The sequence below is a fragment of the Lynx rufus genome, unplaced genomic scaffold (assembly GCF_022079265.1).
Source record: "Lynx rufus isolate CCGP_SWC_20201006 ecotype Redwood Valley unplaced genomic scaffold, mLynRuf1.p SCAF_4, whole genome shotgun sequence".
Classification (NCBI taxonomy): domain Eukaryota; kingdom Metazoa; phylum Chordata; class Mammalia; order Carnivora; family Felidae; genus Lynx; species Lynx rufus.
In genome coordinates this window covers 156,876,906-156,895,700 of record NW_025814856.1, presented here as the reverse complement: position 1 = coordinate 156,895,700, position 18,795 = coordinate 156,876,906, and positions in this window count along the sequence as shown.

The window sequence follows — 18,795 nt, the reverse complement described above, 5'->3', positions numbered from 1 at the left end:
GGGTCATGCAGGTGATGCACTATACAAGTCAATGGGTTACCATTCACATAGACTATAATGGGGATGGTGCCTCCAGGAGTTAAGCAGTGCAATGGCTTGGGCTCTACTCTTAGCATAATTCTCGAGAGAAGCTCCAATTCAAGACCTAGAAACAGCGGAAAGAAGCATGCAAATGAATAGTCAAGGCTTTTATGAAAGTAGTAGGTTCTGTTAGGGAGGCTTCTTTGGGAGTTGGGGGAAACAGGAAATGTGAAATTGTAAAGAGGAAATGAGTAACAGCTTCGAGAGGTTAAATATTTTAAAGGTATGGAGGATCACCTGAATATACTATGCTTTACTCATGTCTATCAAAACTGCTGGATTAACAGGGTCTTCCGGTAGATCTTTGGGAAAACAGTAGTCAAAGATCCTCGTTTTCCACTGAGATCCAGTTGAGATCCACTCTCACTAACATGGCTCAAAACCCTAAATTCAGGGGCACCTGGGTGGCTCAGTCAGTTAAGCGTCTGACTTTGGCTCAGGTCATGATCTCACAGCTTGTGAGCTCGAGCCCCGCGTTGGGCTCTGTGCTGACAGCTCAGAGCCTGGAGGCTGCTTTGGATTCTGTGTCTCCCTCTTTCTTTGCCCCTCCCCTGCTTGTGCTCTCTGTCTCTCATAAATGAATAAATGTTAAAAAAAATTTTTTTTAACCTGAAATTCAGAACAGGGCACTCCTGTGAGGCCCCTGAGTCAGTCACTCAGGGATTTCTCTAGCAACAACAGTGAGATAGGTACCACACTGGTACTGAGCATCAATTTTTGTTGTTGTTGAGCTCCCAAATGCTAAGTTTATATTGTCTCCTAACAACAGTACCATTTGTCTCTCAGTCTGTCTTTGTCGCCTTATGGACAGTTATCAGATAAAGTCTAAAGAGAGAGGACAGAAATAGGCCTGATAAATTCATCCTTCAGTCAATCCCAAGGACTGACAAGTTTAAAAGATCTCATCAGAGCAGCATCCTTTAGACAAATTTTGCTTTGGCTCGCTTTTACAAGATATTATACATTATAAGGACTTTCCTTAGTTTTGTTGTGTTCCTGAGAACTACCACACTTAGTTTCTTCTGCTTGGAGTGAAGGATTCTGCTAGGTGCTTAGATGGGGATGACTGGTCTTTGGCCAGGGTATCGTAACTGACTGTTATAGTTCTCATTGGATCATCTTAGTCTATTTGGTTCTTTGTACCAAACACATGCTCCCTTTGTGTTTAAATTCATGTGATAGCTCTCCAGTCGGCATAATTCCCCAAGGACAATAAGAAAGTACAGTCGCCCCTCAGAGGAACTTTTGACAAGAGCAAGGTTGTTCATTTGACAGATACATTAGAACAAAAAGGAAAGAAGCCTTCATGATAAGATTCTTCCTCTTTTATCTTTCTAAATGAGAGATCACTTAATGACCCTCGTCCCTCCATTTCCATACCTTGGGAATTAATGAGTACTGGGAATTAATGAGTACTGGGTTTAATTATACAACTTAAATTATACAACTTCTACAACTGAACCTGGGTGGTTCAGTCAGTTAGGCATCCAATTCTTGATTTTGGCTCAGTGCATGATCTCACGGTTCATGGGTTCCAGCCCCACATCAGGCTCCATGCTGACAGTGTGGAGCCTGCTTGGGTTTCTCTCTCTCTCCCTCTCTCTCTCTCTGCCCCTCCCTGCATGTGCTCTCTCTCTCTCTCTCTCTCTCTCAAAATAAATAAACAAACTTGTTTAAATCAGTTTTAGCAACTCTCTTGTGTGTCTTGTGTGTCAAATTGGCTTTTTCTGTTTCTAAGATTACTCTCCTTTCTTGCTAAAGGAAAGTCATTCATGTTTATAGTGTTGATTTAATAACTAAAACCAGTGCCCTCTAATATTTTATCCTTCCTCTATTTCTCTTTTTTCCTTCTGTTGAGAAATTTTGTGACTTATCATAAAATATATTTATAAGTAATTGCAGAAGTTTATATTTTAAAGAATTTATGATAAATAGATGATTCAGGCAAATTATAGTGAGTGCATTTCAGTTTAAGGCACCTCTATGACATGTAAAACTAAACTATGGTGGAAAAACAAGAGAATAGTGGTTGCCTCTGAGGGATATGGATGGACCATAATGAAGAAGGGGTATAAGGAAGGCATTCGGATATTGTTTAACTTTGAATTCTGTTACATTAAATTTCCATATTAAAATTTATAAAGCAATGACTAAAAGAATAGGACATGTGTATATTTGACAACAAAAATGAAAGAAGAATTAAAAGGTATCTAAAATATTAATCAAGTAAAAGGGCAAAAGCATTTTCACACAAATATAAAGAGTAGAAATTCAAAATAGGTAGAAAAAATCTGAGTATAATAATAATCAAAATAAATACAAATGGCCTAAACTCATCAGTTAAAAGACAGAAATTACAAACTGTATTTTTAGAAATCCTGCTATATGTAAATTAAGAGATGTGCTTAAATACAAAAGATACAGAAAGGCAGAAAAGTAAAGATGTAAAATGACATACCAGGACAATACTAACCAACCAAACAACCAACCAGGATTGACATGTTAATATCTGATAAATAGGCTCTAAGACAAACAATATTATATATATGAGAGAAAGTAATGACATACAGTAATAGCCTTGATTTATTGGGAATGTACACAAAGTACCTACATTATAAATGTACCTAAATATACATATATTTAATAAAATACCCTAAAAAACATTTTTTAAAAAAGTAATAAAGTTATAGGACTATTTTGCTCAATCTACTAATACAGAAGAATATTTCAACTTAAATCTCTCAATTATTGATTTATTAAGCAAAAAAATAAATAAATAAAAATAGTAAGGATACCAAAGACTTAAACTACACAATTGAAGTTTGATATATAGAGAGACTTCTACCCTAAAATTAGAGAGTATACATTCTTTCATAACATGGGGGGTTGCAAAAATTGACTTGATACTGGTCTGAAAAGCAAGTCCCAATTCTTTTCAAAGAATTAGTATCACATAGATCACACTCTCTGACCACAAAAACAATTAAACTAGAACCCAAAGAATTTTTTTTAATTTGGAAAGTTATCCCTCAAAATTTACCCCTCCATATTCTAAACTTATGAATGAAAGATTTAATCATGAGGAAATTTTTAAAAATTATTTAGAATTAAAATAATAATGAAAATGTCCCTTTTCAAAGATGGCAAATAGAAAATCCACAGGAACATATATATAAATTACTAGAAACAGTAGGAGAATATAACAAAGCAACAAGCCATTAGATCAATTTATGAACACCAATTACATTTCCATCATCACTAACAAGTAGAAAATATAATTTTCTGAAAGTACATCAATTAAAATATAATAGCAAAATATAAAGCACTTTAAGAATAAATTTAATGAGATATGTGCAAGACATGTATTCAGATAAAATAAATTTCTTGAAATGCATTAAAGGGAAAGCTAAATAAGTGGAGAGATATGCCAGATCCATGGCTGGGAATAATCAATATCAGAAAAATATCAATTCTCCCCAGCTGATACAAAGAGCTAAAGCAATTCCAAATAAATCACAACAGAGTTTTTCATAAAGCTTGAAAAGTTATTTAAAAGAATACCTAAGTGTTCCTGATAAATAAAAACATGGTTGGCCTACCCTATCAGACATCACGAATTATAATAAAGTCATAATTTTTAAGACACTGTGGAATTGGTCTATAATAAATAACCCACAGGAGCAGTACAGAGACAGAGAGACCCAAAACAGACCCATGCAAAAATAAAGAATTTTGATAGATGTCAGAAGTGGTGTTGCAGGTTGTTGGAGAAAGAAGAGACCATTAGATAAATGAAATGTGGATATTTAGCTTACTATGTTAAAAACAACAAAACTGGATCCCTACTTCACAGCATTCACAAAAATCAGTTCCAAATGATATAAATACTTAAACATAAAATCAAGTCTTTAGAATCTCTAGAAATAACCTTAAAGAAATATCTTTCTGATCTTGATGTCATAAAGAATATTTTCAACCAGTCACAATACCCAACAACCACAAATAAAGATTGATAATTTAAATGTTAAATCATATTCTAGTCAAATGAAGAGCTCTTATTAATCAAAATACACCATTAAAGAGAAGATCAAGCCACAAAGAAGATATTTTCAACATATGTAATTGACAAAAGAGTTATATCTAGGGCATTTATAGAAGTTCTACAAAGCAATTTTTTTTGAAAAGTCACAAAATGTTCAAAAAACATGAAAGAGTATTTCCCAGAAGAAATATTAATAGCAGAAGGAAGAGGATGGAGAAGGACAAGGAGGAGGAGAAAAAAATAAGCCAATCATCGCTACTAATAAAGATAATAAAATTTTGAGCATAACAAGAAATTTAACACAATCAGCAAAATAATAAAAAAGTTGGACAATACTCAATGCTGGAAAATGCTTATAAATCGCTGGAGGATGTGTAAAGTGAACATTAGCATCCTCTATGACATCCAGGAGATGTTGTTGCAGATACACCAATATGTATGTATGTATATGTGTATATATATACATCTATATGTGTGTGTGTATTGCAGATATACACATGAGAATACCTTCCAAGGTACATGGTACAACTATGATTACAGTAACCATTCACAATAGCAGAAACCTAGAAATAACTCAAATGTCTACCAAGAAAAGAATGAACAAATTGTGATAGTCACATTTAAATATTATACTGTAATGAAAAATGAAATATAATCATATCCCTAACATTTTGGATGAATCTTAAAAACATTAAGAATGATTTGCAAGGTCAGAGTGCCTGGGTGGCTCAGTCAGTTGAGCATCGACTCTTGATTTCTGCTCAGGTCATGATCTCACAGTTGGGGAGTTCGAGCCCCGCAACGGGCTCTGTGCTGACAGTGCAGAGCCTGCTTGGGATTCTGTCTCCCTCTCTCTCTGCCCCTCCCCTGATCACTCTTTATCTCTCTCTCTCAACAATAAATAAATAAATAAATAAATAAATAAATATTTTTTTAAAAAAAGAGTGGCCTGCAAAGTTATTTTTACCTATACGTAAGGTATCATATTACACCGTATTACTTTTCCTTTTGGGACATGTCAAACATAAGAATGTGGAACATTCCTTAGTCAAGTTGTATCTGAGTAGCTGAACTCCCTTTTACCATGATAGTCCTAGAATCTCTTGACCACAAAGTGTTTAGAATTCCCACAAGAAGTGCGGAGGCCCAGCCTCGGAGCCTGGGAACAGAGTGGATGGATCCCCATCACTTACGGTAAGAAGCAGTGTGCAGCCGTCAACACCCACTGAGGGGCAATCAGAGTCCCCACACAGGACCGATAACTGGAATTCAGGTGAAATAAGTAGAGAAGGTGATTTAACCCTTCTGTGTCTTCACTAACAAATGAAACACCACCTGGAAGACAGAGAGAAGAGAATCAAGGGATATAAACTGGCTGACTAAAGAGAACTCAAGGTGCTTATAGAGATTTCAGAATGCTGGTATCAGTTAATATAAATATTTACCACTTATTAATCACTTAGCCCCTACTCTATGGTACTAGAGAACCGTACTGTACAAAACACTGTATTAAAGTACTTGATGTACTTTTTAATTTTTTTTATTTTTCACAGGAAAAAAAAACTATAGGGTGTATAAATTTTATATTATCTTACAGATTAAGAATTTATTGAAGAGAGTGTCTTTTCCACATTTAATATTCTAGTCTTCTTTGTCATAGATTAACTGACCATATAATCATGGGTTTATTTCTGGGCTCTCTATTCTGTTCCAGTGATCTATGTGTTTTTGTGACAGTACCATACTGTTTTACTCTACAGCTTTGTAGTACGACTTGAAACCTGGCATTGCGAGGTCTCCAGCTTTGTTGTTCTTTCTCAAGATAGACAATATAATGGAATATTAGGCAGCCATAAAAAAGGATGTGACAGTGCCATTTGCAATGATATGAATAGACCTAGAGGGTATTATGCAAAGTGAAATATGTCAGACTGAGAAAGACAAATACCACATATGTGGAATCTAAAAAAATCTGATAAATAAACACACAAAAAAGAGAAATAGGCCTATAAATACAGAGAACAAACTGATGGTTAACAGAGGGCAGGCGGATGAGGGGATGGAAAAAATGGGCGCAAGTTTCTATAGAATGAATAAGTCATGGGAATACAGTCCATGATATTCTAAAAGCTAGTATGGTGCCAGATGGTAACTATAATTATGGTGAGCATAGTATAATGTATAAACTCGTGGGATCACTGAATCACTATGCTGTAGACCTGTAATGTTGTGTGTCAACTGTATTCAATTTTTTTATTTAAATAAAATTAGCACACGAGGTCATACGACCAGTGAATGATGGTTGGTTCAAGGATTCAGGCTTCAGTCCATGTGATTCCAAATCCCATTTATGCACTTCTCTTCTACAGGACCTCCCTGCCTCTCCTCACCCAGTTTGCTGCTTTCCAGAGTGACTTAGCTCATTTCTAACCTTCCAAAGGCTTAAGGATTCTTGGCTGTATCCACAGTCAAGCAATGCAGCCTTTCCTATAGCTCCCTGATTTTTCCTACTGGTTGACTACAGGGACACTCTGAGACCAGTCATCATAACTCCTGCAGGGAAAAAAAAATAAGTAATTAAAAATAAAACTTTAATTCTGGCAAAAGAATATAGGGAGAGATACTCTATACAGACACTGAAATATAGTACACTACTTATCCTCTGGAAACAGATGCCTTGATTCAAATTCGGGCTGTATCCTTAGTAGTATGGACTTGAACAAATTATGTAGATCCCTATGTTAATTTCCTTACTTGTACACTGAGATCATAACAACTTCTTTCCTAGGGTTTCTGTGAGAAATAAATGTGGTAATATATGTAAATTGTTTGGAAGAATGTTTCATGTATAATGTGTGTTCAGTAAATGTTATTTCTTACTAATTCAGCTTCAAGTATATTTTAAAGTTGAGAAAGTGCAAAACAATGTTCAAAACGAGACAAAGACAAAGCCCTTTCATGATCCCCAAAATGACTAAACATCAGCTATTAACTGATACGTCTTTTCTTTGCATTATTGCTATTATCAGTGACAGCTCTATTTTAATCCTCCACTTCCTTAAAAAAACCTTTTGAGAAACCCAATTCTGAACTGATCCCATTTCTCTAAATCCATCTTCAAAATTATCCAGCATAAGCTCAAACCCTGTAAGATGCCCCTCCCATCTGGGGGCACTTCTGAGGTTCTCTGGAGTGTGTTCTTCCCACTGCATAAAGAAAAAAAAAAAAAACCTCACTATTCTCATTATTGCTGTGTTCTTGGTGCCATTTGGTTGATGGGTACAACAAAGGCAGATTAAATCCTGCTTTCTCCAGTTTAGGAACAGCAGGAAAATAGAAAACTGTTTTTTAAGTTTTTATTTTAATTCCAGTTAGTTAATATACAGTGCTGTCAGTTCTGAGTGTACAATATAGTAATTTAACACTTCCATACAACACCCAGCACCCATCACAACAAGTGCACTCCTTAATCCTTATCACCTATTTCATCCATCCCCCCGCCCACCTCTCTTCCAGTAACCATCAGTTTGTTCTCTATAGTTAAGAGTCTGTTTCTTGGTTTGCCTCTCTTTTTTCCTCTTTGCTTGTTTGCTTTGTTTTTTAAATACCACACATGAGTGAAATCATGGTATTTGTCTTTCTCTAACTTATTTCATTTGGCATAATACTCTCTAGCTCTATCAACATCATTGCATATGGCAAGATTTCATTCTTTTTTATGGCTGAGTAATATTCCATTGTGAATATATATCACATCTTTTTTATCCATTTATCGGTCAATGGATACTTGGATTGCTTCCATGGTTTGGCTATGGTAGATAATGCTTCTATAAACATTGGGGTGCATGTATTCCTTTCAACTAGCAGATGTGCTAGATCACAGGGTAGTTCTGTTTTTAACTTTTTGAGGAACCTCCATACTGGTTTCCACAGTGACTGTACCAGTTTGCATTCCCACCAGCAGTATAAGAGAGTTCTTTTTTTCCCACATCCTCACCCAACACTTGTTTATTTTGTTTTTGATTTTAGCCATTCTGACACATGTGAGGTGATCTCATTGTGGTTTTGAGTTGCACTTCTCTGATGAGTGATGTTGAGCATCTCTTCATGTATCTGTTGGCCATCTGTATGTCTTCTTCTGACAAATGTCTACTTATGTCTTCTGCCCATTTTTTAATTGGATTATTCATTTGGGGGGGTACTAAGTTTTATAAGTTCTTTATATATTTTGGGTACTAACCCTTTATCAGGTATGTCATTTGCAAATATTTTCTCCCATTCAGTAGACTGCCTTTTACTTTTGTTGATTATTTCCTTCACTGTGCAGATGCTTTTTATTTTATGAAGCCCCTATAGTTTATGTTTACTTTTGTTTCCCTTGCCTCAGGGGACATATCTAGAAAAAAGTTGCTATTGCCAATGTCAAAGACCATTTTTATGGCTTCAGGTCTCACATTTAGGTCTTTAATCCATTTTGAATGGTTTTTTCTTCAAGATTGCTTTGGCTGTTCAGGTCTTTTGTGGGATTTTAGGATTCTTTGTTCAAGTTCTATGAGAAATGCTATTGATATTTTGATAAGGATTGCAATAAATGCGTAGATTGCTTTGGGTAGTATAGACATTTTAATAATATTTTTCTTCCAATCCATGAGCATGGAATGTCTGTTTCTTTGTGTCATCTTCAATTTCTTTCATCAGTGTTTTATAGTTTTCAGAGTACAGGTCTTTCACCTCTTTGGTTTGGTTTATCTTAGGTATCTTAAGGGTTTTGGTGCAGTTGTAAATGGGACTGATTCCTTAATTTCTCTTTCTGATGCCTCATTACTGGTATATAGAAATGCAACAGATTTCTAAATGTTGATTCCTATTTCAGTTTTGGTAGTTTATATGTTTCTAGGAATTTATCCATTTCTTCTAGGTTATCCAATTTGTTTGCATAGTTTTTCATAATATGCTTTTACAATTGTTTGTATTTCTGTGATGCTGGTTGTTATTTCTCCTCTCTCATTTGTGATTTTATTAATTATCAATTTTATTAATTTTTTCAAAGAACCAACTCCTGGTTTCATTCATCTGTTCTATTTTTGTTTTGTTTTTTAGTTTCTACATCCTTTATTTCTGCTCTAATCTTTGTAATTTCCTTCCTTCTGCTGGCTTTAGGCTTTGTTTGTTGTTCTTCTTCTAGCTCCTTTAGGTGTAAGGTTAGGTTGTTTATTTGAGATTTCTTTTGCTTCTTGACGTAGACCTGTATTGCTACATATTTCCCTCTTAGGACTGCTTTTGCTGTATCCCAATGTTTTGGACTGTTGTGTTTTCATTTTTATGTGTTTCCATATATTTTTAAAATTTCTTCTTTGATTCCCTGGTTCAGTTTTAATAGCATGTAGTTTAACTTCCATGCATTTGTAGTCTTCACAAATTTTCTTGTGGTTGAATTCTAGGTTCATAATGTTGTGGTCAAAAAAAGGTGTACCATATGATTTCAATCTTTTTAGTATTTATTGAGGCCTGTTTTATGACCTAACTTGAGACCTATTCTGGAGAATTTTCCATGTGCACTTGAAAAGAATGTGTATTCTGCTGGTTTAGGATGGAATATTCTGAATATATGTTATATCCATCTGGTCCAGTGTCATTCAAAGCCACTATTTTCTTGTCTATTTTCTGTTTAGATGCTCTATCCATTGATGTAAGTGGGGTGTTAAAGTCCCCTACTATTATTGTGTTATTATCAATCAGTTCCTTTATGCTTGTTATTAACTTTTACATATTTGGGTGTTTTCATGTTGGAGGCATAAATATTTATAATTATTAGATCTTGTTGGATTGTCCCCTTTACTATTATATAGTACCCTTCTTTTATCTTGTAACAGTCTTTGTTTTAAAGTTTAGCTGGTCTGATATAAATATTGCTACTCTGTGCTTTCTTTTGACCTCCATTTACATGATAAATGTTTCTCCACCCCCTCACTTTCAATCTGCAGGTGTTTTCAGGTATAAAATGAGTTTCTTATAGGCAGTATATAGTTGTTTTTTTTTTAATGTTTATTTGTTTTTGAGAGAGAGAGTGACAGAGTGCGAGTTGGGGAGGGGCAGAGAGAGAGGGAGACACAGAATCTGAAGCAGGCTCCAGGCTCTGAGCTGTCAGCACACAGCCCATCGTGGGGCTTGAACTCATGAACCATGATATCATGACCTGAGCCAAAGTCAGACACTTAACCGACTGAGCCACCTAGGCACACCTAGTTGGGTCTGTTTTTAAATACATTCGTACACCTCTGTCTTTTGATTGGAGCATTTAGTCCACTTACATTCAAAGTAATTATTGATAGATATGTATTTACTGCCATTTTATTACTTGTTTTGTTATTGTTTCTGGAGATTTTCTCTGATCCTTTCTTGTCTTTGTCACTTTGTTCCAATTTGGGTTTCTCTTGCTTTGTCAATTTATGTTTCTGGGTCCTAGGGTTTTCACCTATAGACGATAAGTAGTGAAGGAACAATGATGTGTACAATATCCCCCACTATCTGGGACAGTGTCTGGCACATGGTAGGAACTCAAAATGTATGAGTGACTGGAGTAAAATTCACCTTGTATGCAGGGATCCACTGGGAGGCTCTGAAATTAATGAAATGGTTTTCTGAATCCATAAGTGAAGCAACCATCATCAGAAGACTAAGACCTAATGTTATGTATATGTGTGTGTACTTTTTTCCTAAATTCATATATGCATGCATTTATTTAAAAAAATATTTCCTGAGTATCTACTATGTGCCAGGCAACATATTTGATGTTAATATAAAAGGGTATTCAATAGAAGTAGACTTTGTCTTCATGAAATGAGGGAGGGAGACAATAAGCAAATAAACACATCAATAGATAGCTATAAGTTGGATGAGATAGAATGTTCCATGAGAAAGAATAAGAAGAGAGGGTAAACAAAGGATCTAATTTAGTTTGGGTGGGCAAAAAAGTACTTGCTGGGTAAGTGATGGGTAATCTGAGACAGCAAAGATGAGAAAAACCAGCCATGGGAAGAGCAGAAGAAAGAGCTTTTCCAGAACTGCGTGTGCAAATGCTCAAGGATGGCAAAGAACTGGGAAATGCTCAGGAGTCTGAAGAGAGCCAAAGAAATTGAAGCCTAGTGGGAGAGGAAAAGATTGGCCTAAGAGGAGCCTTGAGAGGAGGATTTTATTCTAAGTGTAATAAAAAATCTATTAAAGAATTTGAATGTACAGAAGTCATGTGATCCAATTATTTTTTTAAAAATCACTGGATTTAAAAAAAAAATCACTGGATTTTTATTAGAAATGGATTATAGAAACAGTCGCGCTTACTGAAGTGACCTGGCAAAAAGTGATGTGCCTTGCACTGAAGTAGCAGTGGGGGAGTTGGAGAAGAGCATCTAAGTGGATGGATGGACATAAGACCTATTTCAAAAATAAAACTGACAGGAAATCCATTTAAACAGTATTCTGATAATACGATACACATTGCTTTAACAAAGATTATCTACCTTCTCATTACATAAGTATTCAATCAATAATTATCATTAAAAGATTCAAAATAGGGGTGCCTGGGTGGCTCAGTCAGTTGAGCATCTGACTCTTGATTTCAACTCAGGTCATGATCCCAGGGTTGTGGGATCAAGCCCTGTGTCAGGCTCCATACTGAGAGTGGAGCCTACTTGCCTACTTGGGATTCTTTCTCTCTTTCTCTCTCTTTCCTTCTGCTCCTCTCCCCCACTTGCACTATAAGTAAGTAAGTAAGTAAGTAAATAAATAAATAAATAAACAAATAAATAAATAAATAAATTTTAAGACTAAAAGGGGTTCTCATGCTCAGAAAAGTTGAGAACCATTGACACAGAAAATCTTCACGTTCCTTCACTCTAAGATATTCCAGTGTATAAATCTAAGTCTTATTTAATTCCCACAACCTATCCCTGACTCCAGACCTTCTCTGGTTGGCCTTTAAGAAGTATGCACTACACTAGCTCCTTCTTACCTGCAGCAACAAGACAGAGCTCCTTCAAGCCACAGGGACTTCCAAGGAAAGCTGAGGAACGCATTTTCTCCTAATATACCTGGCTGAGCCCCCAACTAAATATGGGTCGTTTACTCTAAAACTTCTCAGATTTCTTTCCACCAAACCCCTGGTGCCCTAACTCACTCTTGACTGAGCTTTACAAAGTCACTGATTCTAAGAATGTGCTAGAAACTTATACATTGCCTCCTTTCCTTCCATTCCAATCGGTCCTTGCCTGTTTTACCTTCCCTCTCTACCTGAGTCAGATTCCTTTATTCATCATTTTAATGATATTCTTATTACTCTTCAGAACTCCCTTGTCCTAATGTCCTTGAGTCATACTTCAACTGGGCAAATCTTAACTCCGTATTCATGCAACATCTGCCTCCACTGCGTCTGCAGCTTTAACTTTCTTAACTTGCCACAGACATAGAACACATTAACTACCTCCTCCTCCTAGAAACAGCTCCTCTGATGGTGTATATTACACTTTTATTTTCTCCTGCCTCATAAGGTACTTTACTGGGCTCTCCTCTTCCAGCAGCCCCTAAAGCATTAGAGCTCACCTTTCCATTTGATCCAAGAAGGAGTAGCCCCATTCCCCCCAGCTCTTCAGTTCCTCAACTGAAAGCCCCTGCACAACAAACACAACAAACAAAGATAGAAAGACTCTGAATAATGGAAAGAAGTAAGGGGACTGCCTAAGGAACCTGGGGACTTAAGGAAAAGCCTAACACCAACTTCCCTGGGTATATTCATCAAAATTAAGAACAATTGCTTTATAAAAGACCCTCTGAAGACAGTTTAAAGACAAGTTATAGACTTGGAAATATATGTGCAAACCACCTAGCTGAGAAAAGACTCGTATCTGATCTATATACATACTCTCAGACTCAACAGTCTGATTAGAAAATAGGAAAAAGACAAGAAAAAACACTTCACTAAAGAAAATATCCATGAGGTAAACAGGCATATGAAGAGATATTCAACATCCTCAGTCACAGGAAAAACAAACATTAAAATTTCAATGAGGTATTACTATGTATCTAACAGAACAGCTAGTATGAAAAATAGTGCAATTTGGTGACAACACCAAATGTTGGCATGGAGGTAGAGAAAATAGGTCACTTATACATTGTTGGTGAGAATCTAAAATGGTGAAGCCAACCTGAAAAACAATATGCTGTAAAACTAAACATGCAATTACCATATGGCAGAAACTGCACTCTTGGACTTACATCCCAGACAAACAAAAACTTACTATCAAACAAAAATGCAGCAGGTTTATTCTTAAAAGTTAAAACCTGAAAACAACCTAGATGTCCTTCAATGGATGAATGATTAAGCAAACCAGAGTACATCCATTCCACAAAATAATAATAATAAAAAGAATTAATAGTTAATATACACACATCTTGGACAAATCTCTAGGGGATTATGCTAAATGAAAAGAGCCAATCCTAAAATACAACATACTGTATGATTCCATTTGTATAATATTCTTGAAACAAGAAAATTACAGAAATGGAGAACATATTAGTAGTTGCCATGGGTTAGGGAAGGGGGGCGGTGTGGAGGAGGGAGAATGAAATGGTGTGTGGGTAGAAGGGCAATAGGAAGGAGGCTCTGCTGATGGACTGTTCTGTGTCCTGAAAATGGTGGTGGATGCACAGACCTACACATGTGAAGTTGTACACACACACACACACACACACACACACACACACACAGGTAAAACTGGGGAAAGCTGAATAAACTCTGTGGATCATACCAATGTTACTCCCATGATTTGCTATCGTGCCATAGTTACACAAGATGTTACCATGGTGGAAACTACAGGAAGGACACGTGGGACTCCTCTGTACATTTCTTGCAACTTCCTATAAATGCATAATTATTTCAAAATAAAAATTTTAAACCAAGAAAGGCAACTGGAATTCTTCATAGTTCTGTCTTTTACACATTTATTTTCTGTAAATTCTTTTCAAGTAATCTTTTTCACTCATTCCTATGAATTCAAATCCTTTCAAAATTCCCAAATTCCCAAATCTGTATCCCAGCTCAGTCTCCTGTCGTGAGTTCCGACCCTTGGATTCAGGTGGACATCTCCATTTGATATCTCAAAAGCACTTCGAACTCAGTAAGTCAAAAATGTAATTTGTCTTCTTCCCCAAATGCCTCCTTCTTTTCCAGTGTTCCCTATTTCAGTAAATTGTACCACCATTTACCCAACCAGAAATCTGGATGACACCCTTTACTTTTTCCTACCCTTCATTCCTCACATTCAACTGATCACAACTTCTATCTCCTTGTTACTTCCGGAATCCTTTTACTTTCTTACATCCTCACTGCCACCACCCTAGTCTACTCTGTTGCCCTGAGAGTTGCAACAGTCTCTTAAATTTCTCCCCAGATCTTTCCCACCCACAACCCATATCTCTACTCAAATCCATTCTCCTACTGAAGTCACATGAATATTTTACAATCATAAATGTGGTAATATAACTCTCATATTTAAAACTCTTTAAAGGATTCCTATTATACTCAGGATCATTTCTAAAATTAAGGCTAAAAGACCCTCTACTATATGATTCTTAATCTACTTCCTTCCTCTGTGCTCCAACCACACAGATGGGCTTTTAGTTAAACATGTCACACCTCATGACCTTCACACTTACTGGCTCCTCTATCTAAAACGACCTACCCAGTCCCTACCCAATTAACTTGGTTAACTCCACTCAGTCTAACATAGGTATATAGGAATCACGGCATGTCGTTAAAAGATACATATTTTTCTCATGTTGCACATACAGAAACTGAGGTTCAGAGAGGTTAGGGTATCTGTCCCTAACTAGGTAAGAGAGCATAAATGCCTAATTACAGAGCCATACCAACTTCATTATGGGCATGTTATAATTACTCTGTGCCTTGGTTTCCTCATCAAAAAAAAAAAAAAAATGACAGCAATAATACTTATGGCACAAAGTTGTTTTAAGAATTAAATGGGTTAGAGGCACCTGGGTGGCTCACTCGGCTCAGCGACTAACTCTTGATTTCGGCTCAGGTCATGATATCAGGGGTTCGTGGGTTTGAGCCCCCTGTGGGGCTCCTGGGATTCTCTCTCCCTTTCTCTCGGCCCCTCCCTGCCTCCTGTGCTCCCCTTCACAAGCATGTGCACTAGCACTCTCTCTTTCTCTCTCAAAAATAAATAAATAAACTTAAAAAAAGAATTTAATGAGTTAACACGTAAAGAGCAGTGTCTATTATATAAGCACTATATAGGTATATGTTTTTATGGTGGCGGCAGTGATGGTGATTATTATTATTATTATTATTATCATTGCACATTACATTTAAACCACAAAGGGCAAAAGTGACATTTTCCTTTTGAACCCTACAGCAGAATACCTGCTGCTTTGTTTCCTATGTGTTTTATAAGTTCCTATACATGCTTCCAGGCTCCTATCTCCACCTTCCTTTCCGGATTGCCTCCATGTTTTAGCCCAAGAACTTTATCATACATTGAGAGGAGATTTGAATCCCAAAATAAAAAGTTTTACTTGGGTCCTACAAATGACTGAGACTGTACAGAAAAGGAGTAATAATGTATCCTCCCCCTCCCAAACTTGCATGCCCTTGACCCTCCAGCTCTCCTCCCCGACACAGCTCCACAGCCTCACCCCCAGACAGCGTCCTAATAGACGACAGCATCCTAATAACCGTGACAAAGAGATCCCTTCGGTCACTCACCAGTCACCATCAGCAAGGTTAACAGGATACGATTCATGCTGATGTCTGAATCCTGCGCTGAGGATATGGATGGAAACTAACAGGCACAAGACAGGGACAGAACTTATGCCCTGCTTGGGGATTCTGAACAGCAGGTGAAGAAGGTGCAGGCAGGAGATCCGAGGATACGGATTCTACAGAAGTCTATCATCTAGGGGCATCTCCTTCCACTCTGGACCCTCAGTGTGAAAGCAGGTTCATCAGTTGCAGCCGCCCACCTCTGTCAGTAGGCACGGAAACCTCAGTCTGACCAGGCCAGCCCTATGGGAAGATGAGCAGGGATCTGAGCTTTATCCACCTCATCTAGGGAAACGAATTCCAAAGCAGGCGTCAAGCAGACCTTCTGTGGAGTTCAAATTCATCCCAAGTTTCTCCCCTGGCCTCTCAATTCTTTCCACTGGTCCCTTCCCCACAATGTGTGACTAGCATCCCTCCTTCTACATGTCCCATTGACCCCTTTCCTTTCCAGGCCACTCTGATGAAGCAGAGCTGAGTCCCACCCTTCTGTGTGACATTGACCCCCTCCCCTCTATGCAGGTGATGCCCAGACCACCCCTCCTCAGAACTGCTTGACTTGCGCAGGTCTTGTCTCACAACCACAGACACCATTTGAATAAAAGTTCCCAATCAATACCAACACAAGTGGTTCTTGTCAGATCTCTAAATCTGTTATTACACTGCCCTCCTGGCTGCAGCTCGCTCTCTCTCTCTCTCTCTCTCTCTCTCTCTCTCACTCGCTGTCTCTCTCTCTCATTCTCTCCTTTCTCTGTAGCTGCCTTTTTCAAATTGATTTTTGGTGGCAGAATATAAGAAGAATATTACCTAAACAGAAAATCAGTCAGATGGCAAAATGCAACACTACAATTAGAGTCTCTATAAACCTGATGGTTTGTGGAATGAGGCTATGGACAGATATGTCCCCATGTGTACACAGAATCTGTGATAATACCAATAAGGAACTTCATAACAAAAAATTACGAACATAGGAGGAAATATTTAATATCACACACACACACACACACACACACACACACACCCCCATCCATCCCTCCATAGAATTCTAAAATTATTTTTTCAAAAAGAAGCTTAAAGAACAATGTCCATATCAGATAGCAGTATCCTAAAACAAAAAAGGAAAAAATAAATGGGATTAGCAAACTGCAGAGAGCATTCAAAGGCTAATGTTAAAAAGGTATTAGTATTGAAACAAGAAAACCTGCAACTGAAAGTGGTTTGGTAGGCCTGGAGAAAAGTGTGTGGTGTAGGTGGGTGGGAGAGGGGAGGCAGAGAGAAGCTGAGCAGAGAGGACTGAAGAGGACAAAATGGGATGAGGGTCAAGGGAGGCCCCTAAAGCATGCTGGGGGATTATGCTACTGGCAGCAGGGAACTACTGAAGAGTTTTTAAAAGGAGACTGGCATGATCTCATCTGCATTTCAGGGGGAAAAAACAATTCTGAGTACAAAAGAGAAGACCAAGTTGAGCAACACTAGATGGGCATATACAGGAGTTCAAGCACAACAAGATTGTGGCCTAGATCAGGATGACAGCAGTGAGGATGGAAAGATAAGGATGGATTTAAGAGACATCTGGAAGTAGGATGGTTTGAGGTTGAGTGGTCAGAAAGAGAGAGAAATCAAACAAATGGAAGGCAGAGTTATCTCCTAAAATAAGAAAAACAGGCAAAGAATGCATTTAAAAGGCTGGAGGCATGAAGAGTTAAATTTTGACATGCTAAATCTCAAGATCTCAGGGAGCTAAAGCAGATGCAAAAAAAAAAAAAAAAAAAAAAAAAGGTTTCCAGGAGGCAGTTGTATCTGTGGGACAGGTGGTCTGGGCTGCAGATACTAATTTGAGACTCATAGACCGGTAGCTGTCCCCAGTAACAGCCTCCTCCAGAAAATCTGTTGCTTTTGGAAAGGACCCAAAATCCCTTCCTGGTCCATAAACTTTGCAAAAAATCTAGGACAAACAACTTCAGAGTAAAGAATATCTCTTTCTCAACTTTTCACCTGTGCTAACTACTCCTACCCTCACCAACAGAAAACCTTCCATAGCTCCATCCTGTCTTTGAACCTCAAGCATATTTCATAACGAAGCCCTATTCTCAGGGAAGTTTCATGATGGAATGGACCTTTCAAGGTCTAGGAATGCTAGTTGATTAGCCAAAGCCTGGAGGATATAGTTGAAAAGCTGTGTGTACCCAATAAGGAGATCAGGATTCTACTTCTATCTTTCCAATCATGTGTGACTTTGAGAAAATGACTTAAATTCTGTTTCAGTTCGGCCACCTACAGATCAAGAAAAAAACCACCCCAGCCCTGTCTCCTCTTTGCAGCTTGTTGTGCCACTGGAATGAGATTATGGGTTTAAGAAACCCTGAAGGATTAGAGTGGCACAAAGTATAGTAATTTTACAAATCTCAGACTGACCTGATACAAAATCCCCATGGACAATGTCCATACAGAAGTAAAGAATGTAGCTCAGTGCCTCGGATTCGGTAAGTGTTCAATGAATGTTAGCTAATAGTGAAACTGTTCTTGTTAGAGTGTCTCCAAATTAGCCGAGGATGACCCTAGCCATTTATCATTGCTGGAGAAACCTTTTCATCAGGTAAAAAGCACCAACAGGTCCTGCCTTGTGAACTGTCACCAAAACACAGAAGATCCTAAATTTAATATAATCCAGAATGTAAACCATTCTCCAACTGCTGAAATAACTGTTCTATGAGTGCTTTTCATTTCCACATTTCCTTGGCTCAAAGCTGGTGATCAGGACCACCAGACCTGGTGGTGATGATGACTCAGTGATGAAACAGTGGTCACAGGGAAAGGTGAAGCCAGTGTAATAAAGATG